We start from the raw sequence: 14,757 nt of genomic DNA, 5'->3' as shown, positions 1-14,757 counted from the left end.
TGGAAAGCAAAGATCCAACTGCCAGGAAAATTGCGAGCTTTCTTTTTTCCTTTTTTTCCCCCCAGCGGGAGCTGCCAGTTAGAAAAACTGTAGAATCAGCTTCATGCCAAATGGCTGAGATACTTATCTAGACAACACTTGGTTTCCTTTTAGGTGCATCATAATTTAATGGATATATGAGGGGGAAACATCACTGTAAAGACAGACCACATCTGGCCCTTTGGTTATCCCTGCCCAGCCCGCCTGAGGTCAATTGGAAATTAGAAATCAAATGTAAATAAGTGTGCCATGGGGCAAGAGAAGAAGCCAAGTCAGATTTGGGTCTGTGCAGTCACCATGTGCTCCATCTGTCATCTGGAGGACACGGGAGGTTGAGGAGAGGAGGAGACACTTTTTTGCACCTGCGCAGTGCTCAGTCCTTGCCTGGCGCAGCCTGAGAAGTTGCGATGATGGAGATTGAGGACATAAAATCAGGTTAAATTGGTTTGGCCCTCCGCAACATTCCCAGTTTGTTATGTGGCCCCTTGGGAAAATTAATTGCCCACCCCTGACAGACGAGAACACTATGAAAAGACCAGGGATTAGGGAAGTAAAATGTAATTAATATCTTTGTCTTACCAGCCTTGAAATAGGAACTGGACCTGCCTTGTGGTCTCATAACAGAAAAGGGACTAGATTGGAAACAAAAGCCTTGTTGTAATTAGAACAATGAATAATGAATGGATTGAACAAGGAAGAGTAATTCAGGGGGTAATATTTCCCCTGATTTTGCTGAAATGACATTCTGTAAACTTAAATAACATTGATAAACGTAAGTTCCTTTTGGCTGATTTGAAAAAGAAGGCTTTGTGAAAGGGGGTTTGTCCACCATTGTCACCAATGGTTCTTTGTATGCAATCACTGGCGGCCTTTAGTCTAGATGTAAATACTGTACACAGCTCCCTTTGCATTAATCCAGTGTGATCCATTTTGACTAAGCTGTACAATGGCAATTGTACAATCCAGTATGAAAGAGGCCACCCAACAGGGACACTTGCAGTAGAGATTAACATGACACCATAATCGTTAGCATGTTTGTTCAGGGATGAATCCTGTTGAGAATTTTTTCTTTCTTTTTGCGACCCTATAATCCCTTGCTTCGGGGTGGAGTCAGCCTTTACTGCTTGGATGCCCTTCCTGATGCCTACATGGAGTTCACAGCAGATATTTTCTCTTTGAGCCCAGATAGAGAAACATGTCATTGCCTAAGACTGAACTCTCAACCTGCCGCTCCCTGTTGAGATTTATTTATTAGGTTTATATCCTTTGTTTTTCTTTCTGTTGTTCAGGAGCTTGATGTACCATATATAATTTTCTTCCTCCTATTTTCGGTTGAACTGAGAAAGTGATCCTTCCAAATTCACTCAATAAGCTTCTGCAGCTCAGACTAGAACTCCCATGTCCCTGGTCCTAGACAACGTTGGGATTCAGTGGATAATTCTCCCAAGATTCTTTGACCAAGAGACAAAATTAGTGGACCAGAGGAATGCTGTGGATATCATTTACTTGGACTTCAGTAAGGCATTTGATAAAGTAGATCACAACCTACTGCTTGATAAGATAGAAAAATGTGGGTTAGACTGCATCACCAACAGATGGATTCGTAGCTGGCTGACTGGCCATACTCAGCGTGTGGTCCTCAATGGACACTTGCATGAAGGGAAGTGTGTAGTGGGGTGCCCCAGGACTCTGTTCTGGGCCCAGTGCTCTTCAACATCTTTATCAACAATTTGGACAAGGAGATAGATGGGGAACTCATCAAATTTGCAGATGACACCAAGCTGGCAGGAGTAGCCAACACTCCAGAAGACAGGCTTAAAATACAGGAGGATCTGGACAGACTTGAACACTGGGCACTATCTAACAAAATGAAATTCAATGCTGAAAAAAGTAAGGTTCTACATTTAGGCAAGAAAAATCAAATGTACTGGTAGTTTAATGAAAAGAAGGACGAGGGGGGACATGATTTATTTATTTATTTGATTAGTTTTATATACCGCCCTATTCCCGAAGGACTCAGGGTGGTTTACAGGGCAAAAGTTAAAAGACAATATAAAAATGGAAATAGAAATAGAATTAAAATGAATTAAATTAATTAGTAGCCCAACAAATTAAAACAAAGTTTAAAAACTTAAAACCCCTCAGTCCAGGCCAGATAGATCAAAGAGCCAGGTTTTCAGGTCCCAGCGAAACGAACAAAGGTCGGGGGCGGTCCGGAGTTCCACAGGCAGATCATTCCATAGGGCAGGCATGCCCACAGAGAACGCCCTCCCTCTGGGGATCACCCGCCGGCACTCCCTGACCGGTGACACCCTAAGGAGGCCCTCCCTATGGGAGCGCACAGGACAATGGGAAGTGCTCACTAAGATAATCCGGGCCCATGCCATTTAGGGCTTTATAGGTCATCGCCAGCACCTTGAATCTCACCCGGAGGGCAACTGGAAGCCAATGCAGCTCGCAGAGAAGAGGCGTTACATGGGAGTATCGGGAGACTCCCATCACAACTCGTGCGGCTGCATTCTGCACCAGCTGAAGCCTCCGAGTGGTCCTCAAGGACAGCCCCATGTAGAGAGCGTTGCAGTAGTCTAGCAGCGTTCCAGTATCTCGGGGGCTGCCACAAAGAAGAGGGATTCAAGCTATTCTCCAAAGCGTCTGAAGGCAGGACAAGAAGCAAAGGATGGAAACTAATCAAGGAGAGAAGCAACCTGGAACTAAGGAGAAACTTCCTGACTGTTAGAACAACTAACCAGTGGAACAACCTGCCTCCAGAAGTGGTGAATGCTCCAACACTGGAAGTTTTTAAGAAGAGACTGGACAGCCATTTGTCTGAAATGGTGTAGGGTTTCCTGCCTGAGCAGGGGGTTGGACTAGATGACCTCCAAGATCCATTCCAACTTTATTATTATTATTATTATTATTATTATTATTATTATTATTATTATTATTATTATTATTATTATTATTATTATTATTATTATTATTATTATTAATTATCCCATTTATATCCCGCCCTTCTCCTAAGACTCAGGGCAGCTTACAATTTAAAGCACAAACCAATGTGCTTAGCAATAGCCTTCATTCTATGTATATGCCTGCTTATTAGGGCTTTCGCCACGCCCCCCAAGCGGCATTATTACAAAGTCAGCTTATTGCCCCCAACAATCTGGGTCCTCATTTTACCTACCTCGGAAGGATGGAAGGCTGAGTCAACCTTGAGCCTGGTGGGATGCGAACCTGCACTAATTGCAGGCAGCTGGTGTTACTTAAGGAGGCATTAGTCCACTGCTCCACCAAGGCTCATTATTATTATTATTATTATTATTATTATTATTATTATTATTATTATTATTATTATTATTATTATTATTATTATTATTATTATTATTAATTACCTATAGCCTGAATATGTGTCTTCCAGATATTTTTTTATAATTGCCAATTATTATGTTGTATGAGTTCTAAATAGTTATGTAAGGATGCATTTTACTGGAATTTAGGGTAAAATGTGTTGTCGTTGGAAACTTCTTTTTCACCCTCTAACTATAAAAGCTCACCAGTGCTGCTGACTTCATTATATTCAGTCCCCAACATTTCATAGAAGAAAATAGAAACATATATGTTCTTTTATAACTTTGATTTCAAAGTCAAAGTTAAGAGTCTGATTCTCTCCCCCCCCCCCGCCACCCCTCCTCTCAAATTGCACAGAGGTGGGGAAACTGTGACCTTCCCAAGGTTGAGGAGCCACAGTTTCCAACAGCCTCAGTCATCGTGACTAATGTGAGACCTGATAGATCTTGGAATGGTGAAGGTATTCAGCCCGAAAGGAACTGATTATCTTCCATCCTCCTTTGAAGGCTGCCTTCAGAGAGTCAAAAGGGCAGAACTGGAGACCTTCTTATCTGCCTGAAATAAAGCCGGTCTTGCTTAAACTGGAGAAGTCAACCTCCTAAATAATTGATGCCTTTCTATGTTTGTTGTGCTAAGAGTAAAGGAAGAAGTTGCTATTGCTTATACCTAGAACGTCTGGTCGATCCTAAGAACTCACAATACTCAGATCACAGTACTTATGACATGTATGCTTTGCTTTGTACACAGACAGCTTGAATTGGCTGTTCCACACCTGAAATGGTTCATAGGCAAATCATTTTGCACGTCCTTCTTTTCTTACTATTACTATGGTAATAGCAAGCAACATAGATTTTTTTTCCCTTTTCAGCAACCACTATCTTACTATAGGTAGTCCTCGATTTACAACTGTTCATTTAGTAACCGTTCGAAGTTACAAAGGCAGTGGAAAAAGTGACTTACGACCATTTTTCACACTTACGACTGTGGCAGCGTCCCCATAGTCACGTGATTTACATTTCGCTGATTGGCAACTGGTTCATATTTATGACGGTTGCAGTGTCCAGGGATCATGTGATCACCTTTTGTGACAAAGACAATGGGGAAGCCAGATACACTTAACAACCATGTTATTAATTTAACAACTTCACTGCTTTGCTTGACAAATGTGGCAAGAAAAGTTGTAAAATGGGGCAAAACTCACTTAATTTTATGTATACTGTGAGCTTATGTACTGCTAATTCCTTGTGTATCTGATCACACTCGGCCAATAAAGAATTCTATTCCATTCCATTCCATTCCATTCCATTCCATTCCATTCCATTCCATTCCATTCCATTCCATTCCATTGTATTTTTCCCACTTAACAACATAAATGTTGGGCTCAATTGTGGTCATACATTGAGGACTACCTGTATAGCTTCTGTTCATACTAACATGAGTGAGTGGGAAGGGGTAACGGAGGAGATAGCCATTAATCTCTTTTTCTATCTAGTGGGTAAGGGAATTTTTGATTCCAAGATTTACATCAGCCCAGGGATTGGAACTGATTGAATAAACTTTTAACGCTCCTTTGATCAAACATAGAGGCTGGTGATAATTTCAGCATATTCCCCATATTTCTAGATTGGTAGCAATTTTTAACAATTTTAGAGAACTTGGAGAGAGGAAATTGGTGGTGTAGAAGTGTCCTTACGTTAGAAGATTCACTCTTTCCTCCCACTTCAGCCTTGAACTATCAGCCCTTCTTCTTCTATCGGCTGAATAGAAGCCAAGAGCTGAATTCTTCCTTCTCAGTTTTTAAACTTCCAGAGTAAAATCTCTGCATAAGGTCAAGAGAAAGCAAATCAGCCACGTCTATCTTTTGTCTGGATTTGGCCTACTTAGCTGACATAAAGGTTCCCCTGCACATGCGTGCTAGTCATTTCCAATTCTAAGGGCCGGTGCTCATCTCCGTTTCAAAGCCAAAGAGCCAGCGCTTGTCCGAGGACGTCTCTGTGGTCATGTGGCCGGCATGACTAGACGCCAGAGGGGCACGGAACGCTGTTACCTTCCCACTGGAGTGGTCTCTATTTTTCTACTTGCATTTTTACGTGCTTTCGAACTGCTAGGTTGGCAGAAGCTGGGACGAGTAACAGGCGCTCACTCTGTTACGCGGCACTCAGGATTCGACCCGCCAAACTGCCGACCTTCTGATCGACAAGCTCAGCGTCCTAACCCACTGAGCCACCGCGTCCCTTTCTCCTACTTAGTTATATAATAATTCGTGCAAGGACTTGCAAACTGTAAACATTCACAGAATACAACAAATCAATAAAAATATAGTGTTCTTCACACAGCCCCAAATGTTAAGGAAGGGAATGCATTTGTTTGAGGCATGTTTTTCTTCTTCTCCTTTTTCTTCTGCATTAGATTAATCAGTGGCTTATGTTTCTGAGGTTGTCTTGCTCTTTCGCTCTGACTACAGACTTGGAATAATCCCAAGTGTTGAACTTTGTTAACTATATAACTAATGAGTTTGTTTAAGAGAGTTGTATGTAGAAAGTTTCTTCGGACACTTTGTAAACATAGGCCACATAATGGATTTCTTTGAGCCCAATATAGGAGACATCTGGAAGCCATATGTACTCAGGAGAGCATGGATGGAAGGATACAATGAGGATACAATGGGTTTTCTTATTTAGTACTAGTGACCCTTTCTGCACCACTCCACATGCCTTTCCAATAATGGTCACATCCAAAATATGAGTTTGCTAATTATTTCTATCCACCACAACCTTGGGGAGAAATCGAAAACTGGCTTATTTTTATGTTTGGTTGGTGGAAGTTTCATAGGCAGATGACATAAGAAACATTAAACAGTGGCTGCCATTGGTGGGGTATATTGAGGAGAAAAGGTGAGCCAGTTAATGTGATCAGGCATATTTATCATTGTTTATGAGCAAATTTGTCATATTGTCTACAGGTATCCAGGTTCAACTTCCCTTTCTTCTCCAGCCATGTATTTTTCCTCTTTTCTAAGAAACACTCTTTTAGGAACAGAGTTTCACTTGAAGCAGAAGTGAAGTAAAAAGTGAAAACCACTGTGTTGTAATCAGTCTATTCCCTTCCTTGATCATTCCCAGATTGTGTAATTCAGATGCTGTTGTGAAAGCTAAACATAGCTACAAACCCCTGCTTTGTTGATTATGAACAAACATAATAGAAACTAAATAGGGAGGCTTTCCTGTTGTTTAAATGGAGATCTTTCAGAAGTCATTCCTTCGGAGGTTACCTCATAGCTATTAGAGAGGCAGCTTTCTTAATGAGCAAGGAAATATATGTGCCTAATACATACATTTCCTTAATCATTTACATATCTGCTGCTATTAATTATGTTTAGTTCCATCTTTATAATTCCGTTGTGTTGATTTTACTAATTTTATTTTGGTCCATTCTGTTGAGTTTCAAATTGAAATCTTGGTTAAAAATAATTGTGGTATCAAGTCAATATCAACTCTTAGTGACCATATTGATAGATTTTCTCTACAGTGATCTATCTCCAACCTTCAATATTTCTAGTAGTGTTATCCATAACTACTAACATGCTGGGGGCCATCCTCTTCTTCTCTTAAATCTTTTCCAGCATTATCGATTTCACAGGGGAGCAAATGAACTAAAATGTGATCATTTAAGCCAGGTCATTTTTATCTCAAAGAACTCTGGAATTGATCTACGATCATTTGCATGACTCCAGGGTATTCTGCAGGATTCTTCTCCAACATCAAACTTCAAAAGGGTCAATACTCTTTTCTTTTCTGCTTCTTCAACATTCAGTTTTTGCTTTCACAGAGTATCACAGGGAAGCGGTTTCATGATTGTGATTGTGATTGTGACTGAGATCATGACACATCATGGCATCAAGTCTGACATTTTTACCCTATCAGGTGCTAGTCTGCAGTTCCTTTACTGGTTAAAAGAACTAAAATAATACATTAATTAACAAATCCTGCAAAACAGGATTTCTGAAGTTCTGAGCTAGGGCAGAAAATATTAAGCAACTCTCCACATGAGTATAAGTTTAAACACAACAAGATTTAATAATTTGTGAGCCTTCATGGAGCTCACTTTGAAGAAAACTTTGATTTTACTTTCGAAGCACTGATATTGGCTGGCTGAAGCTACTACTTCATTCTGCAAGCAGTGTGGAAGCTGGTAATCATCACAAATTATATTACGCAGGCCTATTCTCATCAGCACCCTGGAAATTAAACTAATTGAAATACAGACCTTTTACATGTGAACCAAGAGCATTATTGCTGAGCGCTGGTTCTACTTACAGATCTTTTCAGACTCCTAAAATACCTGGTTTAATGCTGCATCTTCTAAAGTGACCTTTCATAACTCATAAGTGAGTTATGAAAGGCACAATAGTGGAACAAAAACATAAATCCTGGAAACATTCTAAGCATTATCCTGCAAGCAACTGAATGTTTTCAAATTTGCTTTGAAATATTTAACTTCCAGATGGAGATACTGTATGCCAAGTTTCTGGACCGTACTTTTATAGTTGAATTATAAACCCGTGGAAAAAGGACTTTGTAATATTAAACCAAATAGATCCAAAATGCCAAGGTAAAAGAGCAAATGCAGGACAAAAATATTTGATGAAGTATAAACAAAAGAATAAGGGTGACACTGAATTTGTCACACAAGATTGGCTTAGGACAGGATAAACTTGTTTTGATCTCTACGTTGGGATACACCCTGCAATGTAAAATATTATGAGGAAATATTTGGTCTCATATCTTGAATACAGTAATACATGTGCATGTTCAAATAATGTGCATTCTGTAGAAAATTGCCTTAAGGAAAGTTCCGATATAAAAGTTTGATGCTATGCTTTGACAAACTCAGCCATTCAAATTCTGTCATGTTTCGGGGGGGGGGGGGAAGGGCAGGTTTTTTACTTATTAATTTGCTAGATTTTTGAAATTTTGAGCTGATCTCATCCCCTTTCTTCTGAAATCTTTACCTCATAAAACACTATTTTAAAATGTTTCCAATGGTTTCTTTACTAAATAACAGGCCAGATGTCTTGCTTGTATGTACTCGAATTACACGTTTTAATGTTTTTTTAATGTTTTAATGGGTTTTTTTTACTGTTTTTATTGTTTTAAGCTGTTTTTAAGATTTTAATGGTAATTATTTGTTTCTGAATTGTGAGCTGCCCAGAATTGTTTGCCGAGATGGAAGACTATAGAAAATAAACAAATAAACAAACGAACAAATAAATGCGATGCATGCAGGTAGTCCGCAACTTACAACAGTTCACTCAGTGACAGTTCAAAGTTACAGCGACACTGAATAAAATGACTTGTGACCATTTTTCGCAGTTACAACTTTTACAGCGTCCCCATGGTTACGTGATCAAAATTCATATGCTTGGCAACTGGTTCATATTTATGACGGTTGCTGTGTCCTGTGGACATTTGATCACCTTTTGCGACCTTCTGACAAGCAAAGTCAATTCTGGTCATAAGCTATTAACTTTCACTCTTTACATTTGATAATCTAACTGTTATGTATGGGTTTAAAGAGGCACCATAAGCAGCGGCATAGCCGATACCACCAGGTGGCGCTGTACCGAAACTGCTGTGGCCGGGATAAGCTTTCGGCGGGAAACGGAGGTTTAAACTGATTGGTTGGGTGTGTACCTGGCCAGGTTTAAACTGACTGGTTGGGTGGGTACCTGGCCAGGTATATAAAGGGTACAGGTAACCCCTATCCCCCAACTCAGTTCTCACACCAATAAAGAGCTGCTGTGCCGAACTCTGCTGCCTGCGTCCTTCCTGCGTTCCTGAACCCAGTATTCAAGACTAACAATATCAGCACCGATACCAGGGCTAAGGACAAGCTAGAGAAGCATGAAAGCAACTGATTGCAGAGCATTTTAGCACCAGCAAAGCACCTCTTCTCAGAGCATGGAAAGCAACAGCGTCATTTACAAAGCTTGCTCCCATACCTGTTTCAAAGTCTATTCTGTGCCTGCATACGCAGCTGGTTTTGGGAAGTCTGAATTGTAGCCTTTATGAGGCAAATAATATAGCCACCTTCCAAATAATATAGCCACTTTTACACTTTGAGGAAAGGCCTTTTTCATGCAAAGGCAGAGTGTGGTGCATAGGCAGTCTTCGACTTACAACAGTTAGTGACTGTTCAAAGTTACAATGGCACTGGAAAAAGTGACTTATGACTGTTTGTCACACTTACAACCTTTGTAGCATCCCCATGATCACGGGATCAAAATCCAGACGCTTGGCAACTGACTCGTACTTAAGACTGTTGCTGGGTCCCAAGGTCACGGGATCACCTTCTGCAACCTTTTGACAAGCAAAATCAATGGAAAAGCCAGATTCACTGAAGAACCATTTCACTAACTTATCAACTGCAGTGATTCATTTAACAACTGCGGCAAGAAAGGTCATAAAATGGGGCAAAACTCACTGAACAAATGTCTCACTTAACAACAGAAACTTTGGGCTCAATTGTGATTCTAAGTTGAGGATTACCTGTATCTCTTTCAAAAGCTTTATAGAGCCTTATTATAGGCAGGTTTATTGGATACTGCTAAATAAGGCAATTGCCCTGTGATAGCTTTAAGAGTCCTTTTACACAGAGGTCCCCGACCCCCGGTCTGTGGACTGGCACCAGGCCGTGGCGTGCCAGAAACCGGTCCACGCAAACAAGCAAAGCCTCATCCACAGGATGTAGGCAGTACATGAAACCACGCCCACTCCGGTCCACAGAAAAAAATTCTTTCCAGGGAACCGGTCTCTCGTGCTCAAAAGGTTGGGGACCTCTGCTTTAACAGCAAGCATGCACTCGATTCAGCTTCTAATGGGATTAGCAAGAAAACTTTTACTAGGAGAGTCCTTGATTGCACAGACAAGACAATAAATCTAATTCTGTCACTGGCATCAAACAGTTGATAATCTCTTTCACCCTGTCCCCTCTTCTATTTTCTAACCCCGCAAAAAAATGAAGATTATTTTCAATCCATTGGCTCAAAAACTCAAAGGAAAGGGGAAAACATTAGCTTATCTTGATCTTACATTATATTTCTTTGTTTGGCATTCTACAAAGTATCCTAACTATTCCTGGGGATGACGCAGGGGAAGATGAAAAGAGATCAAGGTACCTTTTTCCCCTGTAAAGATTTACCATCTTGTTTATGTGAAATGGTTCACCTAAAACCAAGTTTCACAGCAGTATCAAGGTACATTGTGAGAATCACAGCGGTGCAGAGCTGATCCTGGAATGAGTAAGCTATTTATACTTGGTCTTCAAAGCAATATTCTGTTCTGCTCTTGCATTGCACATATGTTGTCTATTTGACTTCTGACACACAAAAACAGATCAAATTCAACTAAAGGCCACAACTACAATTTGTTCAGCACCATTGTAACTTTGAACAGTTGCTGAACAAATGGTTGTTAAGCAATGGCCTGCTACCATTTGTTATCTATAAACTGAAAACTAGGCAGTGCTTCACTTAAGCTGTTAAAACCTAATTCTTTGTTGAATCTCAGGCTTAGCTCTAGAATATTTGATGACTAAAAAAAGGGCTCTGATCATGTACTGTGTGTTCAAAAAATACACTACAGTCATCCTCCACATATATGGGACCTGGAAAAGAGTTTCCATACAAATTACAAATAAATAAAGAAGCTAAATATTTAGGAATAAAACTGATTAGAAGAATATCCCTATGGCTTTTATAACAAATCCAGAAGGGGATAGATACCATGAAACCTAATTTCTTCAGGAAATCTTGGACTATATTATAACAGCTCTATATCCATTCCCCATTAGCTTTTTTATTGTTTGTAGCCCTTCAGGGGATAGTGAAACCTATACAAGATCCCATCCTGCAATACATTTGGAATTTATATTCAGGTTACCTGAAGATATGTGATACACTTATAATGTTAAAGCCATAAGGGTCCAGCTCTAATGTTGGCAAGATAGAATACGCTTAAGAATGGGAATATTATTTATGTGGGTCAATCAGAGATTGACAGATGGATAACAAATTGTGTGGGATCAATAATAACTAAAAGCAGATTTGAACACGATTACCTCTATGCCATAGAGTTTATAGCCTGGACTGCACATGAAGTAAAATGAGGTAGAAATGGAATTATGAAAGTGGTGATATGGTAGAATAGATATAATACCAATTTAGAATGGGAAAGGACATACTGTAGACAAGAAGTATTTTGCATGCAGAGAACAGTCTCTGCAAATAGAAAATTGGAATAGCAAAGGAAAGGTTAATCAGGTTTTTCTCCCTCTAGTTTTGACATTAAAAAAAGTAGCACGTTGTTTTAATATGGGAAATACTGAAATGCCACTTGCCAATGAGGATGGTCTGCAGTCTGAAGCAGTAAGTCCATGATACTTGCCTGGATGTAAACTAAATGAGTCCTTTTTATTTGTTGGGAGAAATGTGAGTAATAAAATGGGCTGGATCCACATTAAAGTGGAGATATATATCACACTAAATTTAAACTACATCTAAGCCTAGTCTGTATATCCATGACAGTTGACAGGATTTTCAAATCATAAGTGAAAAAAGTTGGTTTGCCTAACCATCAGCCCAATGAAAGGTGTTCATCTCTGGCTCAAAATCAAATCATGTTTTGTCAAGCGGTGGGAAACACGTTCTTATATGCAACCTTTCAATTCAACTATGCATGCCTATTCACAAGATAATTTCATGTATTTAATGAAGCTTAATCTGAGGAGTCTCCTTCATGGATTACTGCCTTGTGGCAAAGAGGCGTAATTCAATGAAGCTATGAGCTATGCCGTGCAGGGCCACCCAAGACAGACAGGTCATAGCAAAGAGTTCTGACAAAACGTGATCCACTGGAGAAGGAAATGGCAACCCACTCCAGTATCTTTGCCATGAAAACCCTATGGACAGTACCAAAAGACAAAACGATATGAAGCTGGAATATGAGCTCCTCAGGTCGGAAGGCGTCCAATATGCTACTGGGGAAGAGCAGAGGGCTAGTACTAGTAGCGCCAGAAAGAATGAAGCGACTGGGCCAAAGCCGAATGGACGCTCAGCTGTGGATGTGTCTGGTGGTGAAAGGAAAGTCCGACGCTGTAAAGATTTTTTCTCCATAGGAACCTGGAATGTAAGATCCATGAATCAAGGAAAGCTGGACGTGGTCAAACAAGAGATGACAAGACTGAACATCGACATCTTAGGTATCAGCAAACTAAAATGGAGAGGAATGGGTGAATTTAATTCAGATGACCATCAGGTATACTACTGCGGGCAAGAATCCCTCAGAAGAAATGGAGTAGCCTTCATAGTCAATAAAAGAGTAGGAAAAGCAATACTGGGATAAAAGGTAAAGGTAAAGGTTCCCCCGCACACGCGTGCTAGTCGTTTCCGACTCTAGGGGCCGGTGCTCATCTCCGTTTCAAAGCCGAAGAGCCAGCGCTTGTCCGAGGACGTCTCCGTGGTCATGTGGCCGGCATGACTAGACGCCAAAGGCGCACGGAACGCTGTTACCTTCCCACCGTAGTGGTCCCTATTTTTCTACTTGCATTTTTACGTGCTTTCGAACTGCTAGGTTGGCAGAAGCTGGGACGCGTTAACAGGCACTCACTCTGTTACGCGGCACTCGGGATTCGACCCGCCAAACTGCCGACCTTCTGATCGACAAGCTCAGCGTCCTAACCCACTGAGCCACAATCCCCAAAATGACAGAATGATCTCAGTTCGAATCCAAGGCAAACCATTCAATATCACAGTAGTCCCAAGTCTATGCACCAATCCCTGGTGCTGAAGAGGATGAAATTGACTGGTTCTATGAAGCCCTACAGCACCTTATAGAACTAACACCAAAAAATCATGTCCTTATCATCATCGGGGATTGGAATGCTAAAGTAGGAAGCCAAAAGATAATCGGAATAACAGGCAAGTTTGGCCTTGGAGTACAAAATGAAGCAGGGCACAGGCTGATAGAATTTTGTCAAGAGAATACGATGGTCATAGCAAATACTCTTTTCCAACAACCCAAGAGACGGCTCTACACATGGACATCACCAGACGGTCAACACAGAAATCAGATAGACTATGTGCTCTGCAGCCAAAGATGGAGAAGCTCTATACAGTCAGTAAAAACAAGACCAGGAGCTGACTGTGGCTCAGACCATGAGCTTCTCGTTGCAAAGTTTAGACTTAAACTGAAGAAAGTAGGGAAAAGCGCTAGGCCAGTCAGGTATGAATTAAATCATATCCCTGTTGAATATACAGTAGAGGTGACAAATAGATTTAAGGAATTAGATCTGATAGACACAGCGCCTGAAGAACTATGGACGGAGGTTTGCAACATTGTAAAAGAGGTGGCAACTAAAACCATCCCAAAGAAAAAGGAATTCAAGAAAGCAAAATGGCTGTCTGAGGAAGCTTTGCATATAGCTGAGGAAAGGAAGGAAGTGAAAGGCAAAGGAGAAAAAGAAAGATACACCCAATTGAATGCAGAATTCCAGAGAATAGCTAGAAGAGATAAGAATGCCTTCTTAAATGAACAGTGCAAAGAAATAGAAGAAAACAATAGAATAGGGAGGACCAGAGATCTTTTCAAGAAAATTGGAGAGATGAAGGGAACGTTTCATGCAAAAATGGGCATGATAAAAGAACAAAAGGCAGGAACCTAACAGAGGCAGAAGAGATTAAGAAGAGGTGGCAAAATTACACAGAAGAACTATACAAGAATGAGCTTAACGTCCCTGATAACCACGATGAGGTAGTCACTGACCTCGAGCCAGACATCCTAGAATGTGAAGTGCAGTGGGCCTTAGAAAAGCTGAGCAACAACAAAGCTAGTGGAGGTGACAGTATTCCAGCTGAGCTATTCAAACTCTTAAGACGATGCAGTAAAAGTGCTACACTCAATTTGCCAGCAAATCTGGAAAACTCAACAGTGGCCACAGGATTGGAAAAGATCAGTTTACATTCCAATTCCAAAGAAAGGCAGTGCCAAAGAATGTTCAAACTATCACACCATTGCACTCATTTCTCATGCTAGTAAAGTTATGCTTAAAATCCTACAAGCTAGACTCCAGCAGTATGTGGATCGAGAACTAACAGAAGTACAGGCAGGATTTCAAAGAGGCAGAGGAACTAGGGATCAAATTGCCAACATACGCTGAATCATGGAGAAAGCTAGAGAGTTCCAGAGAAACATCTACTTCTGCTTCATTGACTATGCTAAAGCCTTTGATTGTGTGGATCATAACAAACTGTGGCAAGTTCTTAAAGAGATGGGTGTACCAGACCATCTTATTTGTCTCTTGAGAAACCTATAC

Source organism: Vipera berus (genome assembly GCF_964194415.1).
Source record: "Vipera berus genome assembly, chromosome: 5".
Lineage (NCBI taxonomy): Eukaryota > Metazoa > Chordata > Lepidosauria > Squamata > Viperidae > Vipera > Vipera berus.
This window is presented reverse-complemented; position numbering follows the sequence as displayed.